This window comes from Corapipo altera, unplaced genomic scaffold (genome assembly GCF_003945725.1).
Source record: "Corapipo altera isolate COAL_440 unplaced genomic scaffold, ASM394572v1 23, whole genome shotgun sequence".
Classification (NCBI taxonomy): Eukaryota; Metazoa; Chordata; class Aves; order Passeriformes; family Pipridae; genus Corapipo; species Corapipo altera.
In genome coordinates this window covers 10,033,395-10,054,107 of record NW_020884878.1, presented here as the reverse complement: position 1 = coordinate 10,054,107, position 20,713 = coordinate 10,033,395, and the positions used below count along the sequence as shown (strand labels likewise).

The following is a 20,713-nucleotide window of genomic DNA, read 5'->3' as shown; positions in this document are numbered from 1 at the left end:
ATCCCAAACCAAACACCCCCAGTTTTATTTGGAAAAAAAAAGTCCAAAACTGAAACAAACAACTGTCAAATAATATTATTCAATAAGATGAATCAGAAATTTCTTACATTATGCTGTCTTTAACACAGAATGCAGCTATAGAAGACACTCCTTATCTCTTATCCTTCAAAGATCTTTATCATGTGCATCTCTAACAGCAATTTTTATACTTGGTCTTAGAATATTCTTAAATGAAAAGAAAGGTATTTCAGATGTGTTCCCTTTCAAGAAGGACAAACAAAGCTCAAATGTAAGCATTCCTATAAGGACCATCTTCCCTGGTTTCACTAGCTCAAACATCAATATTCATTGTGAAAGTTTATTTTGAAATAGAAGAATTTTATTTGTTCTATTTTTCTGGTACAGAACTGTCTAACAGCACAAGCAGAACACTGGCCTCTAATAGCCTACCCAAGGCATACCAAAGCAGTAAAGTCTGCTTTCTGTTGTTCAGGAAAGGTTCATTAAAGAGCTTATTAATAAAGATTACATTGAGGCTCTACATTTGGATGAGCTGCTTCCAAAGCATTTCTACAAGCAATACAACAGTTAACAGCTGGAATTCCTGGCACGCTCCTCCTAAATGTCTGTTTACAGGACAGAAATGGAATATAACATGACGCTTTGCAGACTCAGAAAACTGCACAAACTCTTAAGTCCTTCATCTAGTGTTCAGTCACCAGTATGACCAAACCTGGATTTGATGCAAAAGCCCAATAAGCACTTTCTGTTGCAATTAGTCTGGCTCTACCAACAAGAACCCGTTCACACAACAGTTGTGCTGCTGTACACTGGAACAGTCTCTATGGTAAAGGAATTACAGCACTATTTATCAGCATAACACACACAGGCTGGAGGGCATTTACCAGTAAAGCAGTGCAAAGTGAAAACAAAAATCAGGGCTGTAGTGACACCAGTGCACGAGGTATTGAGAATAAACATTCTCCTTTAAAGAATATAGACACGCAGCCAGATTCTGGAACAAACTCTCATTTTTTAAAACGCTGTGTATAAAGCCCTGTGTAACAATCCTAACTATGCAGCTGCCTAATCAGTGGTGTAGAACCAGTGCAGACTCCTTTTACCTCCTTAACACAGAGGACAAAACATAAAACATGAAGTAAATAGTACCTAAGACATGAGGCAAAGTGAGGAATAGCTAGAACAGGAAACTAGATACATTTCTGTCTACCCTACATTTTCAAACCACAGGTCCATTTTTCTGCTGTGTAGTTTTAATTGGAAAGCCTCTTTTCATATTTTTGACAAATTCATAATTCTAACTGAAGCATACTTTTGGAACTAAGACATTAACAATTTGTCATTTTCTTTCCTCACCATCTCCCTTCTATCTCCTACTGGGAACAACATATAAATCCAATTATAACTCTAACCTTTTGCATCACCCCTCTTCTCACCCCTTTTTTTTTTAAGTGATTGTATTCACCAACACAACCATACTGGAATATAAAATCCATAAGAAATACTTAAACACCCAGACATCCTTTTAAAAAACTGAATAGATTTCTAATCATATTCAGCTTCAGAAGAAATATCACAGCATGTGTTTCATGACAAACATCTTTATCTACGCTACTGGATAAAATGAAGTTGCTACTTTCATTATTCTTTCCAAGGAAATTCACAGTAAATTTCTGTAACCTCACACCGAAATTACGTTAATCTATGGTTCTGAAGTAGCTTTAAATACAAAATAGAACACAGTGCAGTGATACATCAAAACCTGCTTCTTGCACACTACAAAGCACAGTCTTACCGTTTTAATTTCCGCAGCCTCTGTGTTTATGCTTCCTGAACTGCATTTTGACATCATGATATCAGCTTGTAGATTAATCACATAATTTCCAAGCTTCGGCTCTTAAAAACAACAACAACAAAGAACTATGAACTATAAAAATTATTTGAAAAGGGAACTACGACAGCAGGGTTAATGTGGTAATTCAGTAGCATACAAACATTTAAATGTGTTGAGCCTACACTACAACTGGCTGATAGAAATGAATTACTTAAGTTCACCTTGAACATCAATTGTTTTAGTTTACTATTAGAAACTATAACTTAAAAAAGAATCATATAGAAGATAATTTTTGGTAGTTTAAATGTGCATGTACTTCCCTAATCCTATTTACAGGTTACTATTATTAATAACAGGTTCATATGAGAAACACAGTAGTAGAGTTTCAATATAATTTTACTATGGTCTGTAAAATTGTGCTGCTTTTTCCATGCACATGCACTTTGATTTCACTTGAGCTAAACATTAAAAAAATTAAATCAGAACTCAAACTTCCTTAAATTATTTTAATTTGTAGCTGCAAGTAGTACAGTCAACCCATGAAAAAGGAACAACCATTTCTTCCTATTACATTAGCATGTGTTTATTTAGTAAAAGTAAAAATACTGTGCATTTAGAATGGTGATTTAGACATAAAACTCTGAAAGACAGTCATTCATGACAGTGAATTTCTAGATACATTAGTCAAATAGATATATTTTTACATGTAATATAAAAATATAACTTAAATCGAAAATACCATATATATGCACATCCAAAGTGTTCTTAAAAATCTAAAACAAAAAATTCACACAATATATACAGCTAAAAGTATGAGTTTCCCCAGACCTGAAAAGAAAAAATTTTTAAATCAATACTGAAAACTTAAATGCAAAATAGATCTTGATGAAAATTTCTACTCCAATCAGTTCCACAAAGTTAACAAGGAGGACACTCCCAAGATTACTTCAGTATGTTCATTTTTACCTCAAATGCTGATGCTGAGCTTTTCCAGAGTCTCCAAGGCTGTAATTTTGTTTCACCCTAGGTAACCTAAAAGGCAATATAAAGAGAGAGCATTTTAACATGAACTGCCATAAAAATCAATTGTGCCATGTGGTAGTCTGCTTTCTTGCATTTTAATATTTAGCTCTGTAGCAAGAACACATGGTCCTTCAAAATCTAATTATCATATGTCCTTTTCTGGCTAGGGATACAGACAGCGTCTGAAAGATCAGCCTTAAGTGCTCAGGAGATATTTGCATGTTTTATATTATCTGCTAAAGTAATTGCTAGCTGAGGCCAAATAGATTTACAGCTTTCCTCCCCTGTGTTCCCTCTACATATTTCACCTAACACAGTAAAGAAATCTACAAGAAAATTATCATTCAACACATTTAAAAGAAAATTCTGAAAAATGTATGTTTTTCCAGAAAACAAAATAAATAGTTATTGTTTTATTTTACAAGAACACAAAAGGAGTGCAGCACAGAAAATCTGATGAATACTGCATTCATGTATAAAATAGACCTATAAAAATTTTATTCCCAGGGCTACATTTTAAATTCTTTTTTGCAGCACACATAAATATATCCTTTTTTCATGACAAAATACAGCAAATTACTGCTAGGATGCAGTAAGTAGAACTTAGATGTATTATAACATGTTCCTGTTATGCCTAGGTTATTCATTTATTCACTGCCTCTAAACATGAACAAAAATATGTATTCCATTCAACCAGAAAATAACCCAATAACAGAAAACTGCCACAACCACGGTAAAAATACAGAAATGTACTCCACACTATGTATATTTGCAAGAAAAGCTAAAAGGAACAATATAGCATTTGGCTACCCCAGCATAAAGCAAACACGAACAGAAAAAAAGGCTCAACCCTTGCCAGTAAAGCTAATGCCATGTGTGGCTTCACAGAGCAAATTTACTTTACTGCCTAATCGCAGATGGCAAACACAAAGCACCCAGATCAGTAGGTAAGATCTGGAAAACCAAAACGTATGTAATTCTCCACCAACCCAAACCGCTTCCTTTGGCACATCAAAGCCGAGAGCCAGAAGACCGCGGCTTTAATCAATCGATCGGCAGGCAGGAATTACAGTGGGCCCTTTGAATGCCAACCCAAAACCAGACAGGCCGCATTCCTGAGATGCAGTCAAGGTCTAGTACAAAACAGCGAGCGTGTATCGCATTAGCATCTAAATGGCCTTGGTGCACCCGCTCAGACAAAGCCTGGTGCGGTGTGGCCGAGCCTTCCCGATCCTTCCCGCTGCCGGCCGCGGGCACCTGCCGCCGGGATGGCCCTGGGGACAGCGGCACGGCCCGGGGCTGCCCAGCAGTGAACACCCCACACGCTGGAGCCCCAGCCGGCAAGGCTGTTTTTACCACAATAAAAAGAAAAATTAATTTATAGAAAAAATTTTGCTCCGTAGTGTCCGGGCACTTTGTTAAAAACAAGCAAAAAGGGACGAAAAGGAAAAATGAATTACATAATTACATTTTAGAAACTCAATTTTTAGCAATGTCAATGTGTGCTATCAAACAGCAATGCTACCCTTTTTTTTTTTAATGTTACATTTTCTTCTAAGAGCTCAACATTCACATATTTTTTTCAACGGGTAGAACGTGAGAGTTCCAAGATAACGAGCTACTTGGAGAGTCTTAACTCCAAGACACACTACAAACACAACAAATACTCAAAGAAAAAAGCATCAACATGAAAAAAAAATCGGTTCCTATAAAGACATCAAGAGAAGCATCCAGGAAGTGACACAGCAGGTACTTCTGCAAATCTCCAGCACTCTAAAAATCTGCAAACAAACCTCGAGTTACTTCTGCAAACCTCAGCCAAGATCTTCAAGTATCTTGGCTATTTGCTACTGAAACACTTGCTAATGCAAAAACCAAGTATCCAAATATACCAGAGGATACAAACAAATCAACGGGTTTTATTTTTATTTCATGGGTTTGGAATTCAGCCCTTGAAAATAATCACATTCATATGATGCCCAACTTGCTATCAAAAAAGGATGACTGAAATTTAGAGTAAAAGACCTGCTGTCACACTATAAGCAACTGAATCTGAAACACAGATTATCGAAGTTCTTGCGCTTGAATATCCAATTCTCTCCATCAATTAAATCATTACTTAAACTGTTAACAACTTGAAAATGAAGTTATCTTGCAAGAAGTTCTATGCAATTGGGCTCTCAACAGAGCTATGATAAAGTGAATAATCTCCATACAAATACAAATGAATTCCAGCATGAACCCAACTCCTGCATTATCAAAGGGGGGTAAGGTAAAAACTGCCATTATGACTGGGAGGAAAAAGTCCTTCTGGGCTGGCATCCTGTCTCTCTACAGTTACTGCTGGTCACAGATGCTGGGGGCAGGGGTGACTATAAAACAGGACTTATCCTTCTCTTCCATGTGTTATTCCAGCAACTTCATATTTCAACCGTTTTTCTTTGGTTTATTGTGATCCAAACAATAAAGTTAGTCAGAAACAACAGTACAAACTTCCTTCTGCCTCAGATTAACTCCAAAACAAAATACTCAGCATCCAAGGAACTAAGCCTTCCCCGTACAAGCCAGGTAAAAAAAATTACACTCAGGGCACACACTTCTCTAAATAAAAAAAAATCTGAGTTATACAAGCACTCTGAAAAACATTTATTAGATTTAAACTTATTAGAATTAAATTATGCCACATATTTGATTTGAGTTTTTTCAAGCCACTGCACAGAAAAATCACAGGTAAATTTACAGATTCTAATTTATAGTTATCAGTATCACAAGTAGGGATAAGTGATCCATGCATTTCTTTATCATTTGGTACTTTACCTGGGTACCAAATTAATTACTTGTGATGATTTACTTTATTTAAAGGTTATGTTCAAGCCTTTCAGGCACCTATGTCTTTCACGGGAAGGCAATTAAGCAGACATTAGGGCAGGGATTTCTCTCTTCCCCAATTTGGGGGCAAGCTGTAAGGCAAGTACAGTTCCAAAGCATTAATTATTCTTGCTTAGGATAAGTAAAAGCAGCAGCTGTCCCCTGAATATAACCCCATGTGGAGACTTCAATCCCATTATTTGCATAAACATAAACCCTTTCTCTCCATGTGGCTAAAAGTCAAGCTCCCCATATTCAACAGCTCTGTTATCTCTGTGCCACAACATCCAAAATTACTAAGTGTTCTACATTACAAAAGGCTTTCTCTGAAGTCAGTAATTGCATCATGCAACATCAACAGATACTTGGATTTTAAATAAAGCTCTAAAACTTCCACCAACTCTAAAATGAGAGTTTGTATCTCCTATAGTTGGTCATAATATCAAGTTAAGTATCACCCAAGAACCAGTGTACGAATTCCAGCCTTAGATCACCCCAAAAAAGTGTTCCTTATTAACTGTGCAAACTAACTCCTCCTAGTGCAACCTTAAAATGCACAAGTATTATATATTAGTTAGCACATTATTTATTCCACATTTTAAGCTTTGTAGTTTTCAATGTCTTCCTAAAAAGGAAAGACTTCTCAGCAACTACACTACTAGTCTTCAGATGTTCTTACCCTGCAAAAAACTTGTGGAATTTTCTTCTTTGTGAAGCTGGGATGAAGTCAAGTTCATAAAAATATGTAGCAAAATATGTAGCAAAACTATTTTTGCTCCCAAATTCAGAAGACAGTCAAAGCTCCATCGATACCACAGATTCCAATCTCCAGAGAGAGAACACCAGAAGGGACCAAAAAAAACCCCCACAACAAACAAAAAACATACTTGATTCTTTCATTTTATTGAAGGAAAAAATGTGAATAATTTCTAAGACATTTCCATAGGGCCCCTGTTTCTGTTTTTTTGTTGTTTTTGTGGGGTTTTTTGTGGGGTTTTTTGTTTGTTTGGTTTTTTGTTGTTTTTTTGTTTGTTTTGGTTTTTTGTTTGTTTTTTTTTCTTTTGGAATATGTAAGGATGTCTAAGGGTGAAGATGCTGCCCAGTAAAGTGGTCAACATCACCCCTAGAGATATTTAACAGATGTGTAGATGTGGCACTTAGGGACATGGTTTAGTATGGACTTGGCAGTATTACATTGATGGTTGGATCTTATGGTTCTTTTCCAGTCTAAATGCTGTGAAATTCTATAGTTCTATGCAAATGCTCTGTGGCATACAAACAGTGTTTCAAGGACTCTCAGAGAAGATGAACAGAATTTCCCATGATGGCAAGAATGTGCACGATTGTAAAATGATCTGAACTAATTGCAAAATGGAAAAGATACTGTTATTTCCCTCCATATAAATACTTGCATTTAGAATACAACATGAGTATTCTTTTACATTTTTTTCAGTTAAACAAACTGCAGCAGATCGTCTCAATTAACAATTTTAATTTTTTTTAATGTATCGAACTTCATTTTTCAGTATTGTCCAATAAAGCCAAGATTTGTATACTATCTGGGGTTCCAAAGTGGTGAGAAATCATAAATATTACATTTTGTCAGAATAAAGCTTGAAGCCTCATGCAGTATTTTCATATCACATGTTATCTGTAGCACTGCTGACCTTCCAGAACAATTGATATGATACTGACACTGAATCAGATACATTCAAGAATTTACTTGGCAAAAAGGTAGTGATGGGAGAGTTGAAGTCCTTATCTAAGATAAAGTGGTAAAAAAATAAAAGTATGAGATGAGACATACTTGTTTTGTGTATTGTCAGTCCTGAAGTAGAGGTAGAAAAAACTAGAATGGTTTGCAAAGATTTGAGGACTTCCTCTTGTGCTGAGTAACTTAAAAGTTTTCATTGATGATAAAAACCTTTATTTTTAACAGATGTCTAAAATGGAAGTCTTAGGTTTAGGAGTAAATATGGAGTCATGACTGAATTAAAAAAAATAAAAATATTCAAGATCCACAAAACCCAACTGGAACAGCTTCCTCTCCCCACTATGTGGGGTTATAGGAGTCTAAATATTGACTGAGAAGCTTTAAAGCTTTTTTTCTCCTCCTTTGAAAGCCTTTCCCATTCTGATCAACTAGGAAAGGTTGAACAGATAAACCTCCAACCATGTCAGTTGTGAAGTAATTGGTTCAAAAGGGTCCTGTTGCTCCAACACTATTGCAACTGAGCACCACTAACCGCTGCAGGGCACAGACCCAAATCACAAAACAGACCCATTCCTGATTCATCCATCTCTCAAACTTCCACAGAAGCAGGGTGAATGCAAGATAAAAAAGGAAAAATTGAGATAAAATAGGTATCCCTGAGAGAGTTCTCTCAATGTATATTGATAGGTATCTGTCTCTAATGCCAAGTCTATATTACAGTTTTCAGTCCTTTCAGTCCTTTTCCGACTTTTTCAGCCCAGTGCAGCATTAGTCCTATTTTCCACATTAGCTCTGCACGTTACATTTATTGTGATGGATTCTCTTACTATGTGGCTAAAAAACAGTATCCAAGTTGTTCCTCCTTGTGGAATGATAAAACGGCTTGTTTCAGTTTTTGAAGCTTTTCTTGCTACTACGACTTCAAAAGAAAGGGAGGTAGAGGGGGAGGTAATTGTTTTACCCTTCATTTCTTAAAATGGAGTGAAAGCTATTCCTGCATACATGCAAAAGTATTCCCAGCTATGTAAATGAAAGGATTGTTCCAGACAAAATTAAGTTGTGGTTTACTGAATACAGCATTTACCAAATACTCATTTAATGATTATAGAGGTAGATTAGAAGGAAAGATAATGAAATTATTGTTAAACAATTACACTTTTTTGTATTATTATCTAAAATTACTCAGGCCTAAGTAATAACTTTCAGGCATTAAATCCCCGAAAGTGGTACAGTTGATGGCTTCTGACACTAGTTTGGGTTCTGGAAGCAATGTAACTAAGTTAATACAGTTCTGGACCTGCCAATTATCTCTTCTGCCAAGCACAACTCAGAATTAATATATTCCTATGGTTGTTTCAATTCCAGATCCTGTCTGTATAGCTGGCACAATATTGTATTGGAAAAGACACATGTATCTACAGGACCCTGGTCCAGCCATCAGTCAAAAAGAGTTACTTCCTTCTGTAATACTAAAACACAGTCCTGTAATTCAATCACTTGTGAACTGCATTTTTAGGGCAGAACATAAATATACAACTTTGAGTAGAGACTTTTTTCTAAAAATAACAGAGTAGATCTTGCTTTACCTGGATTACCAGCTCCACGAGCACTGGTTACCAAAAACTAGAAAATATTAAGTCAAAGAAAGAATCCTCTTCTTACCACGTTAGTTGTAGTTTGCACAGAAGTTGCCTAACCATCAATCATTATGCCCGGTATCATTTAATAACCAGAAGTATAGCAGCAGACATTTTACAGGTTGCTTGATTGCAGCAACATTCAGTAGCCAACATCAAACAACCATCAGCAAAAACTCTGAGGCATTTTCTTATTTCATTAGTTCTCAGTTTTCAGAAAAAAATGAGGCCAAATTCTGTGAAGCTGACCTGACAGCTGCATCAGCAGAGCCTGATGTAGCTCCCCTTTCTGCTGGTGTCCTAAGGTTCTACTCTGGATACATTAAGACCTACCAAAAAAAAAAAATAGTGAGGCCTGGCAGGTAACATTCTGACAGAGATGACAGCAGAATGAGACAAGTGGTGCAACATATCTCCACCATTTTGAATCTGGGAAAGTTCAGATCCACACACAATCTTCTGCAGTTCTCACTGTATCATTCCTCCAGTCTGGGCAGCTCTGTAAACACTTCAACTCTTTCACTTAACAATGAATACTGGACTAGGAGTACTTTCTCGCTCTCATTTATCCTCACAGTACCCTGCAGATGACCAATTCCAGGTCAGACTGACTATGTTTCTCCAGAGGTCCATCAAATCCAGACTCTCTGAAGACATCCATGAAGCAGCACAGCACAGAAGTGGAGATCAGGGCCGCTGTAATGAATACACAGCCAGATATGTTGGATCAGAAGCAGCACTGTCAGTATTTAAGTGACAAAGAACTCAATCTAGTTGTGAAGAAAAGGAGCAAGTTTCTAGAAGCAAACCAGAAAACACGTGAATGCAATCAAAGTCTTGGAAAAGCAGACATACGTCAGATTAAAAAAACCCAGCCACCTCACTAAAATTTAGTCTTCAGATACCAAATAATTTTGTTTAAAAAGACGGTAATAATCAAGCATTTTAAAGTAAATTATTTCACTATTAACAACCCAGTACACCAAGTCCAACTAAATCAGAGGCATTAACACCCCTAATTTAATCTTGATTTATATTGGTTAGGTTTACATATAAAGTCGTTGCTTAACTACCTTTTCTATCGGTTAAGAACTTATCTTGCTTTTGTAGTTTTCTTTAGAAACAAGTGTACACATATTGATATCATTTAGGTTGATTCACAACCATCAAATACAGGCATCTGATTAACAAGGAGAACAGTATCACAGCCATTAACATTCAAGTAATCATAGCATTTAGCTTACTAACTGTTATATTTAATTACATAGAACAATTTTCCCCCTGCATACTACAGTGTATTTGGAAAGAATTTACACCTTAATTCATGCAAACATAACTTACATTTTTCATAATAATAAATAAAAAACTTTAAATTATGCAGAATATTTAAATACAACTGGTTTTCAGTTTCATTGACTAATCATTTGCTTCTATCAGCTAATGAGCTGCTTATTTGAGTAGGCATACACAGATGCACTAAGATGCCCAAAGAGGCAGATAATTGATTAGTATGACTTTCACAACTACTTAAGCAGATTACATTCCTAACTTTCAATGGAGATTTCCCTCTTCTTTCTCAGAACTGCTTTCTCAACACTGAACAACAGGAAATCTCTCACTCCTCTTCAATTAATTACTTTAAAAATGGCCATTATCATAATATCATAATTTACAATTCAAGCTACCTCAGCATCTTCCAAATACATACTAAAAATGCTGAAAAAGCATCCATAGGCTGTAAGTCTAAGCCTCTAAGACTTGCAACAGAAAAACAGTTTTGAAATGAAATTTTAAAGGTATGTACTTTTTACAAGTTTGACTTTGCTGCACAGAAAAGCGGTTAGACAAACTTAGACTAATCAACTAAAGCAATGAAGCTATTTCAAAAAGAACAAGTGTGTTAAACTCTTATGAAAAAGCTGTCACTGAGAAGAGTGACCTTATTACTCCTCTTCTAGTCAGATTAAACACGTGGCATATGCAGAAGTTTAACGTACCATCATTTCACTAGATTGGTATTTCATTTTAGCTTTCTCAAATATGCTTATAAAAATCTGTAGTTGGCTGTACAGTCAAAGTAATCACAGAAGAAACACATCTCTCATGCAGACAAAACAGAGGAAAGTCACTTGACATTTTATCACTTCCCTTTCATTTTCACTCAGCAGCAAGACAAAATGCTGTATGATAAAGGTCCCCAGGCCTCACTTTAACATGCATTTAATAGGGCAAGGTTAAACACCCAAGAGCATCACTCTTACTCTTCAATCTACACACTGTCTCCTCAACTGTTTCCAGGTAATTTGTGACCACACCTAGAGTCAGATGATAACAACAAAATGAAAGAAATCACACAGAATAAACTGTTTCTTAGATGAAATGATCTTGCTAATTCACTTTACCATAAAACTTTAGAAATTAAGCTTAACAACAAACACCACAGCCTGGGGGGACACAGTTCAGGTGGTTTTTTTCTAGGCAGAAATGCCATCTAAAATGCATGTCAAGCTACAGCCCAAGATCCAGGCTATGCTCCTCACAGGCCTAACAGGTAAAAGAATTTACTGTTTTGAGTAGCACCTCCATGATCATGTACCCCCTAATTAGAATGCAAACTTCTAAAGAATCTATTTTATATTAAGGTTTGCTGGCTTTATCTTTTCAATTAACCTTCTAGACAGTCACATAATATCAACTGAAAATATTTCTGCATTAAGTACTGGCTACCACTTCATACAAAAATTACACATACAGTCAACCAATATTCTTAGAAGTATGCCTGTAAACTTGAACTTGTAAATATTGTTTATCCTATAAATCCAACAGGAAACAAGAGTTGAGTTTAGCCCATACTTGAAGCACTCAACTCGTAACATTGAGAAGCACACTGTTTACATTTTGGATATTCTTGACTAAAGATCTAATATAGCCAGTTAAGATATGTCACCATTCAATTATATACGATATCAAAAATATATCTAAGATGTATCACCATTTAATTACATGGTTTAAACAAAAACAGTGGGCAATTTTCACCACAAAATCGAGTTTAGCCAATGGAAAAAAAAAATTCCAAAACCATGGTGTGGAAAATTTGTATAGCCTAGGCCCACCCCTCATTCTACTCTGAAGGCAAATTTATGGGGTGGGGAGAAACATCTCACTCAAGCTGTGGAGAAAAAAAATCAGAAAGTTTTCCTGATTTACAAAGGTAACTTGGGTCTCTCAACTAGCCCAACTTGTTACTTTTTAACTTCTGACATAATTATATAATGACTTCTGCTCTGGAGAGTCTGGGTTCCCAATGTTTTGATTTCAAATGAAGGATTACAAAACTCTATCAGGTTGATGGTGAACAGACTAGGGAGTTATTTTGGTTTGATTTGGGTTTTGTTTGGGGGAATGGTCGTTGGTTTTAGGGGTTTTGTTTGTTTGGTTTTTTAAATCAGGACAATGATTTCCCCTGCCCTCACTAAAATATAAGCACTTTCAAAAGTTTTTAAAGCTAATCAAATTATACCCAAAAACTTGAACATATAATTAGAAAAAAAACTCATCCCATCACTTTCATAAGAATAGAAAACTGGATAAAGGAAACATTCCTTTTTTATGTTATTAGGCATTGATTTGTATCTGATTTTACTACTGTCTTGGAACATATAATCAACCACATTTGAGGAAAAATGGAAAATAAGTCCTAGAATTTTAAGCAGTTTCCTGTACAGATCCCTAATTACGGAGTCACAACTCCAGATTACCACTAGCTAAAAATGAGAGGTTTTAAACTAGGCGTAACTTCAGATCTGAATTTCCCAAGCTAAAAGCTACAGTCTAAGTGTTCCATCTTGACTACTACACTACGATTGTTGTTACCTGTGCTAAGAAGCAGCTCATACCTCAGAACAGTACTTGCTAAAGAAGCGTCATTAAATCCAATTGTATTTTTATTCCACTTTCATAACATAATGTAAGGTTTTTTCCCCCACTTTGGTTTATATCCTAGATTTTCCACAGCTGATTTTCATACACAAAACAACAAGATTACTGTAATAACACACCTGTTTATAACAGAAGCTATTAACAGTAAGTGAGAAAGTAGACAGATGAGAAAAACATGAAGCAATTATTCCAATTAATAGGTGAGAAAAGTCAGTATTCATAAAGGAACACAAGTGGAAAGTGGTATTTTGGATTCGTTTTCATGAGACTGCAGATTCAATCTGATGGTAACCTAGTGCTAGATGAAGCAGCCCCACTGTCACTGCTCCTTCTCTAACAGCTCTGACAATTGCCTGACTCTTTGGGAGAAAACTTGTTCAGCGTGCTACAACCAAGTGTTTTTTTTTCCCTTGACCTGGGCAAGTTTTCTGCTGGTACAGCAAGCTGAATTAAGTAGTTGATGGGAATCAGAGGAGCATTAGAGTTGGCAAGAGGAGAAGGTTGTCATCCATTTTGACAGCCACTTGACTGCCTACATTACAGAAAACAAGGAAATTGGATTCAACACATTTTTGACTGTCATTTAAAATCACACACCAGCTTCTCTTCTCTATTGCCAACTGTTGCTGTATGGTGTTACACTAATGACAATAAACCTAAAACTTCAAAATCCAAAACTTCTGGCTGTGTAGTCCATAACTATTTGAATGGTGCAAAAGGAAACAAGAGACAGCAGACAGCGCTAACAGGATCAACCAATAAAAGGTTTTAACAACTATTAATAGCTGGCAGTCAATGTACACATTAGAAGCATTATTGGCATACAACTCCAAATGCTTGCCAGAAATCAGCACCTGCTTCATCATTATGCCAGTCACTACATTTCCCTAAAATCATTCAATAATTCCTTGCAGACCCTCATACAGTAGGATGGTCAATAGACAGTTTTAATAAATCATCAATTTTGTCACTAGAAACTCATCTTCTATTCAGTTTAGGCAATACAGTCTTGAGAAGACCATTTTCCAGACAATTTAGTATTAATCAAGGCAGGTTTAACTTCTCAACTTTGACGCAGCAAAGTATTACCTATGCAAAGATTACTATAGGGAAAATTGCTCATCTCCTGGAAGCTGATTGTATGTCTTTCAAAGACCCAGGGAGCTCATAAATGGTTTTGGCATTCTTCCAGTCCTTTTTTCAATTAAATACTTGAAGGCAAAAATGCATTGCCTTCCTAAAACCTACACACTTCCTCCTCCAGAGCTTCATCACCTGTCACTGCTCAAACTCATTCCTATCAAATCCCTCCGTTGATGGTGCAGCCACACTTCTTTAGTGGAAGATTTCACTAACTCATAGCCTTTGTGATTAAACAGGAGACAAATCAACTGATCTATTCAGCATATAAACCTATGGACTTGAACACTTGGGTATACATTTATTTTTTTTTATAATCTCTGAAAGTACACAGACAGATTCTTATTGCCCTGTCACAGCTTGTTATCTTTCTTTAGTGCCAATGAACCCATGAGGCTGACACTGACAGAGTTCAATATTCTCTAGAAATAATGAAGAAAGGGAAAACTTTCCCCACACACTTTTTTTACAAGTAGCAGAAAATTGTAAGGCAGTGCATGAGATCTTGCTGACAGTAACTGCAGAAATAATGAAAGAGATAGAAAGATAATCCCATGGCTCTCAGTAACATGCTTCTGTCACTTCCCCCTTACAGTCTCTGCCATTCATGCTGACTCTGTTCATTACACTGGTAGAAAATATTCATATTCCAATTTTCTTCTTATTTTGTTTCACATAAACAGGGAAGACTAAGTAGCAAGAAGAATAAATGACAAATACACACACATCTTCCTGGGGACTCAAAGAACATGCAGCAGAAACAGAGGTTCAAATGTGGGTTTGTCTGGGGCTTTTTTTGTTTTGTTTTAAGAAGTAGTGTACTTTTTCATGCTAATTATCCATCTCCAAGATTAACCTGGTTTCTACAGTCTTGGAGGTCATTGAGACAGCGCTATGTCAGACAGTAAGAGCCATGAATCTTTAGGAACTGGGGGGAGGGGTATGTGATTTTTTTTTCCCCCAAAAAAATAATTTTTCACAGATCTCACATCACTTCTTAATAACTTTACATAGCAAGTTGCCAATATAGACATTTAACTTTAGTGGAAAGATAGCAAAAGGTTGTGGGTCACTAAAAAAATTTGACTGATCACAGCTTTAGGTTATATTGTAAGCATTTTCTTTCATTTTATGTCCTCTTCCAAAAACAAAAGCCATCAAGCACAAAGGTATAGCAAGGCAAACAGGTTTGCCTGCTCAGAAATACAAAGCTTCAGTGAGGAATTAGAAGTCTTACTTGAGATTGATACCAGACACTAATATCCAGACTAAAGAAAATCAAATATAATCAATGAAAATTATGAATTCATAAAACCCCAATTCATAAGTCAGCTTAAACACATTTAAATGTTTTAATGTACAGAGGCAAATATATAAACCTCTAAAAACTGCCTTTTATTTATGCACTTGAAAGTTCAACTCAAAGGAGGGAGTGAAAACAAAGATACCTGAATTAACTTGCCGAAACTCAGCCAGTAAAGTAAATTAGGTCTTCTGAATCCTGGGAAATGTCCTAACCCCAGAGAACATCTAGAAGTTTTTACTATCAGCTACAAGACAACTTCACCTTCAGATAGGTAGGCCTTGCTCATTTATTCTTGAACAAGAAAATATAGAGCAAAAAACATCATAAAAGGCCAGTAACAGTTAAAGGAAGCTGTAAGAAACCTGATCTAGATAAGAAACAAAGCATACTTTCCAAATGAAAGAGCAACATTAATTGCAAAGGTAGCCAGCCCAGACATGCCTGCATAGCCAAATCATGTCAATGGAGTCAAACAAATTAACTTCAAAAAGCAAGATCTATTTGCCTCACTTCCTAAGGAAAGGAGATTTACACACTCAGTAAGTGGGCAGGTCAAAAACTCTAATTCAGTTTTCAAAAATAGAAGATAAAAAAAAAATTCAAAATTCTTATTTTCAAGGAGACCAATTATTATTACCACTACCCAGCTACTTATCAGCACCTCAGCTGAGGAAAAGGCTGCTAAAAGGCCTGACAATTTATCAAGAATCAGATTCAAAAGGAGGAGACAGACACTGGCAATCAGTTTTTAATAATTCACAATTTGGGGGGCTTGGGGGTCACTTTTTTTTGTGTGTGTGTCCGTGTACAAATGAAAAACCACCAGGATATTGGTAAGCAATTTAAAACATCCAAAAAAATCCCAAGGCCAGTTAAAACAGCCCCAAACTCGTTTCCAGCAACCAGTCCTTCAAGTCAGCAGTCACCCTGTTGCATCTGAGATCTCTCACATTTATTCAATGAATCCCAAGGAACTGATTCTTTATGAAGAATAACAGATTTAAAACAGGCAGAAACAGATCATGCCTGCTTACATCACAGAAGTACAGAGCCACTGACATAAAGACAAAGAAAGCACAGCAAACCAAGTTATTCTACTATCACATATTATCAAAGATCAAGAGAGAATACTTTTGGTTCTTTCCCTTGGTAAGAAGGGACTCAAAAGTAACACCAACCAAAACACAGATCAGATTCACAAGTAAGTTGCACTTCAAGGAAAGGTCATAACAAGTGGTACTAAAGTCTCTTGGATCCAGGAGTGTTTATGAAAGGAGAAGTTGCTCTTCCTTCTTTTTCCCACCAGAAGAGCATTTCAACACCTGCAGCTGTGCAACAAGGCAAGCAAATTCCTTGATACTGGTTTCAGTTCTCTGCTTCTTGACCTCATAAATTTGAAGGTGACAAATGTCATGGAAAACTGATTTAACTAATGTAGTCTGCAAGACAGAGCAAAAATAACACGGGAATTTGAGAGATACTGCTCAACACACAAACTTGAAAAACTGCGATGTTACTAAATAAGATGTGCAACATCTACCAAGAGTTCACCTAATATAATATCATGGCATACATTAAAGTGGGCACTGTTTTGTTATCTAGATTATGCATTCTAGAATGCTTACTTTAATTACATTCCTAAATCAGCCACATCCCCAAACGATCAACACAGTATGAACGCCAAACTTTGCCACTCCAATAAAGACTGCAGTGACTTCAGCTAAAAGTTAACTTTTAGTTTTTACTATGTATCAGGTTTCTTCTCTTCAGGTTTATCACGATACATATGAAAGTCACAAAAGGATAAAGGATGATAAAAAGATATCTGGAAGATGTAAAGAAAAATCACGCTTTCTGATCTACACCAACTATTCTTAGCCTTCAGTATAGAGTATTCTAAAAGTGTACTGCACACAATTATACAGACACTCCTGCTCTACACAATACTATAATTACACTTCTAGTTTCTTTAAAGGCAGCCACTTCCTAAAAAAATAAATAAATAAATAAAATCAAAGTTCTGTTATCAGTCTGAAGAAATTACTGCTGAACATATGAAGGTGATGGGATACAGATGGTCAGGGGTTCCATAGCTAGGCATCAGGACACAGGAGCCAACAATCTAGCAGGCTCAGGGTACCCCCTAGTTTGTATCACCTACATGAGAGGAAAAAAAAGGTCACAGAGAATTATGGAATAACAGAACAACCCATCTCAGAATGTTCTGATGTTCTACCTGCTGCCTGATAGACTCAACCTATGCCCTGAAACAAAAATCCTGTCTGTAGTCTTAGCACTTACTATAATGCTCATCACCCCTAAAGCCCAGAATCCTTTACAAAATCTTTCTGAACTCTTGCTTTCACATATATGTTACAGCTTATATAAAGAGAAATCAGAGTATTTCAGCTCTATTATCCCTTTTACTAAATGAATCCTTGCTCTTCCAGGAAGAATACATGTGTTTGCATTTGGTTTTGCCAGTAATTCGCATTCAGTACAGATCAATGCACATTCAGTCAGTTCATACTGAAAGCAAACATGGGTCAGGTCCTGATACTTGGATGCTGATCAGCTGTGCTAAAGCAAATCCATTCACTCTGCTGAAAAACTGGCAAAGTACGTATTTTCAAAGCGGGAAATGAGAAACATCTATGGACTGCACAAAAAAAATGGCAATATATTGGGTTTTTGAGCTGAAGGGTTTGCTTTTTTCCTTCTTGTAGGCTACAGATGACCAAGGTATTTCCAAAAAAAAAAAATATAGCTTCGAGAAAAACATTGGTGTAATATATCAGACAAAACAATTCTGTTAGCTTCCCTCTACCAGTAACCAGTGGTGGACATGTATGAAACAGTATAATCACAGGGCAAGCAGGAGTACCATGGACCAGCCACCTTGCTGTTTGCCAAGACTGAAAAGATACTCCTGTTTTTATAGTCTCTGGTGATTTTCAGTATAAATTAATAGATTCCACTTTCTTGTAAACTTTTGGCATTCCCAATAGGCTGCTGCACCACGTCTTTTAGTTACGCACAGTGCAAAGGAGTATGGCATTTGTTTCCAATCTGCAGCATACAGAAATCTTTCAAAAACAGGGCAAACAAACAAACAACCAACACTTCCCTATGCCACTTTTTTCATGACTCTCTGTTCCATGTCTGTTATCCCTTCACTGGTATGTCCTTCACCGGATGAAAAGCTTCAGTCAATTTTCCATCTACCTTTCTCTAAGTCTAATACAACCCTTTTAAGGTAGAAGAGAGATGAAGAGAAAACACCCAAGCTGCATTAAGTATTACATATATGGACTCAGAACAGATTTATACAATGGTATATTGATGCCATTTCATTCTCAATTAATTGTTAATTCTAGTATTCGTCACACTGTGATTGCCAAGTACTGAGCTGCCACTTTCACAGAACTGTATCACTAAGATGCTTTAAAAAACTGCAGTAGCTAATTCAGGGTGAACACTTATGAATAAATATTTATGTAATTTTTAATTCTACAGATTAATTGATAAAGCAACAATCCAATTACTAAACACTATACCTTCCAGCTGAAAACTTCTAGTAGCACCTTCAAAGGTCATAGACCACAATGTATTTTATAGAGACAGACAATGGGAAAGACTCTCTTAAGAGAAGAATTTAGAATAATTATGGCATAACAGAAATGAACTTCAGTTTGTGTCTGTATGAACTTGCTAAAACAAGCACCACCCAGCCTACTGAACACACATGTGCCATCAGCATTTCAGCAGAGCATCCAAAGCGGCTTATTTGAAGAAAACGCGTAAAACGGTGCAAACCGAGTGCCTGCAAAGTTAACTGTTTTGGTTACCACGTTTAGGGAAACAAAAGAGAAAACCATCTCCCAATCTATGCACTTTCACCAACTGAGTCCACCACATAACTTGAAGATCAGAACCTTAACACCAAAATACTCAGAACTCAGAATACCGTAAGTGCCAACATTCCTCGGACTATTTATTAGCTAATAACTGAGATTCACTAGTCACTATGAGATTCACTTTTCTGAAACACTAATTTCTCCTTAAGTATAATACACAAAAAAATCCTTTTTTTTTTTAACAGGTATCAGTATCACAACCCTTTTTCTACTCATTCAGGCTACCTTACCTAACACAGCAACAAACTCCTGTGCAATAATATATATCTTTTTAACCTTTCTTTTTTCAACGCACAATCACACAGCACAACGTCGGTCTTCGTTTACACTATAAGAAAATGGAAAGGAAGCAACGTGCGGAGTCAGAGGAGTTTCTCACATCGCCTTTTAACACCAGCGCTGCGGATTGGAAACTCCTTTACAACCCCCACCGCTCTCCTCGGGCCCACGAGGACACGGCGGGAGGGCCGCGGAGCCCCCGGGGGGCGCTGAGCACAGACAAAGCCGAGCGGGGCCGGGGCGCGGCCCGGCCGGGCGGGCCCCGCCACCGCCGGGGGAGCTGCCCGGGCCGACCCCGGGCCCGGGGCCAGTGCTGGGGCCGCCGGGGCGGAGGCGGGGCAGCGCTGCCCGAGCCCCGCGGGAGGGAGGGAAGCACCGCCGCCATCCACCGCTCCGGGGCCGCGGGAGCTGCGGGCGCGACACACCCGCGCTCGGCCGCCATGCAGCTCCCCGGGGGGCCATCTCCTACCTGCTCGGACGGGACCCAGCCCGGCGCTTCCCCCCACTACAGGCCGCGTCTCATTGTGCTCCTGCTGCCGCCGCCGCCATTTCCCCGCCGCCGCCGCCGCCTCAGTCCCCGCAGCTGTCAGGTCCCTCCATTCACCTGGGCCCGGGACGGCCGCCCCCTCCCTCCCTTCCCCCCGCGCTACGGCCGGCGCTACGCAAACGGAGCGCCGCCCCCGCCCCTCCCGCCCGTACCAACGGGGGCCGCCCAGCGCCCGCGGCGCAACCCCGCTCCGAGAATGCCGCCCTGCGCAGCCCGCACGCTCCGCATTCCCCACGCGATGAGAGGAGCCCGGCAATTGGCTGCCGGAGCCGGGTAAAAGGTGAAAGGTTCGCGAGGCGGCCAATGGGACAGCGGGACACAGCGGCGGCCCGCGGAGCCGCCGGGCCGTCCGGGCGCTCACGTGCGTGCGCGTTCCCCTCCCCCGCCGCAGGACTGCGAGGCGCTAGGCCCCGCCGCGCACGCGCGGGTTCGTGCAGCGGGGCGGGAGGCGGCGCCCGCCATCTTTGTGGGGGTGAGGGACCCGCTGA

At 38.2% G+C, this 20,713-nt stretch overlaps 1 protein-coding gene across 4 annotated transcripts in view; it reads right to left on the bottom strand.

Moving 5' to 3' along the window:
• The window catches only part of DICER1 (dicer 1, ribonuclease III), an 81,017-nt gene extending 60,529 nt beyond the window's left edge, over positions 1 to 20,488 (bottom strand). For 3 of the 4 annotated variants that reach the window (XM_027638267.1, XM_027638264.1, XM_027638265.1), the window contains exons 1-3: positions 20,148 to 20,303; positions 2,822 to 2,887; positions 1,817 to 1,917 (exon numbers count right to left, since the gene is read on the bottom strand). The gene's annotated coding sequence lies outside the window, so the exon portion shown is untranslated. Of the gene's footprint in view, positions 1 to 1,816; positions 1,918 to 2,821; positions 2,888 to 20,147; positions 20,304 to 20,377 lie in introns of those variants that run through there. The other variant, XM_027638266.1, reaches the window with a different exon arrangement.
• Between the last annotated feature and the right edge of the window lie 225 nt (positions 20,489 to 20,713).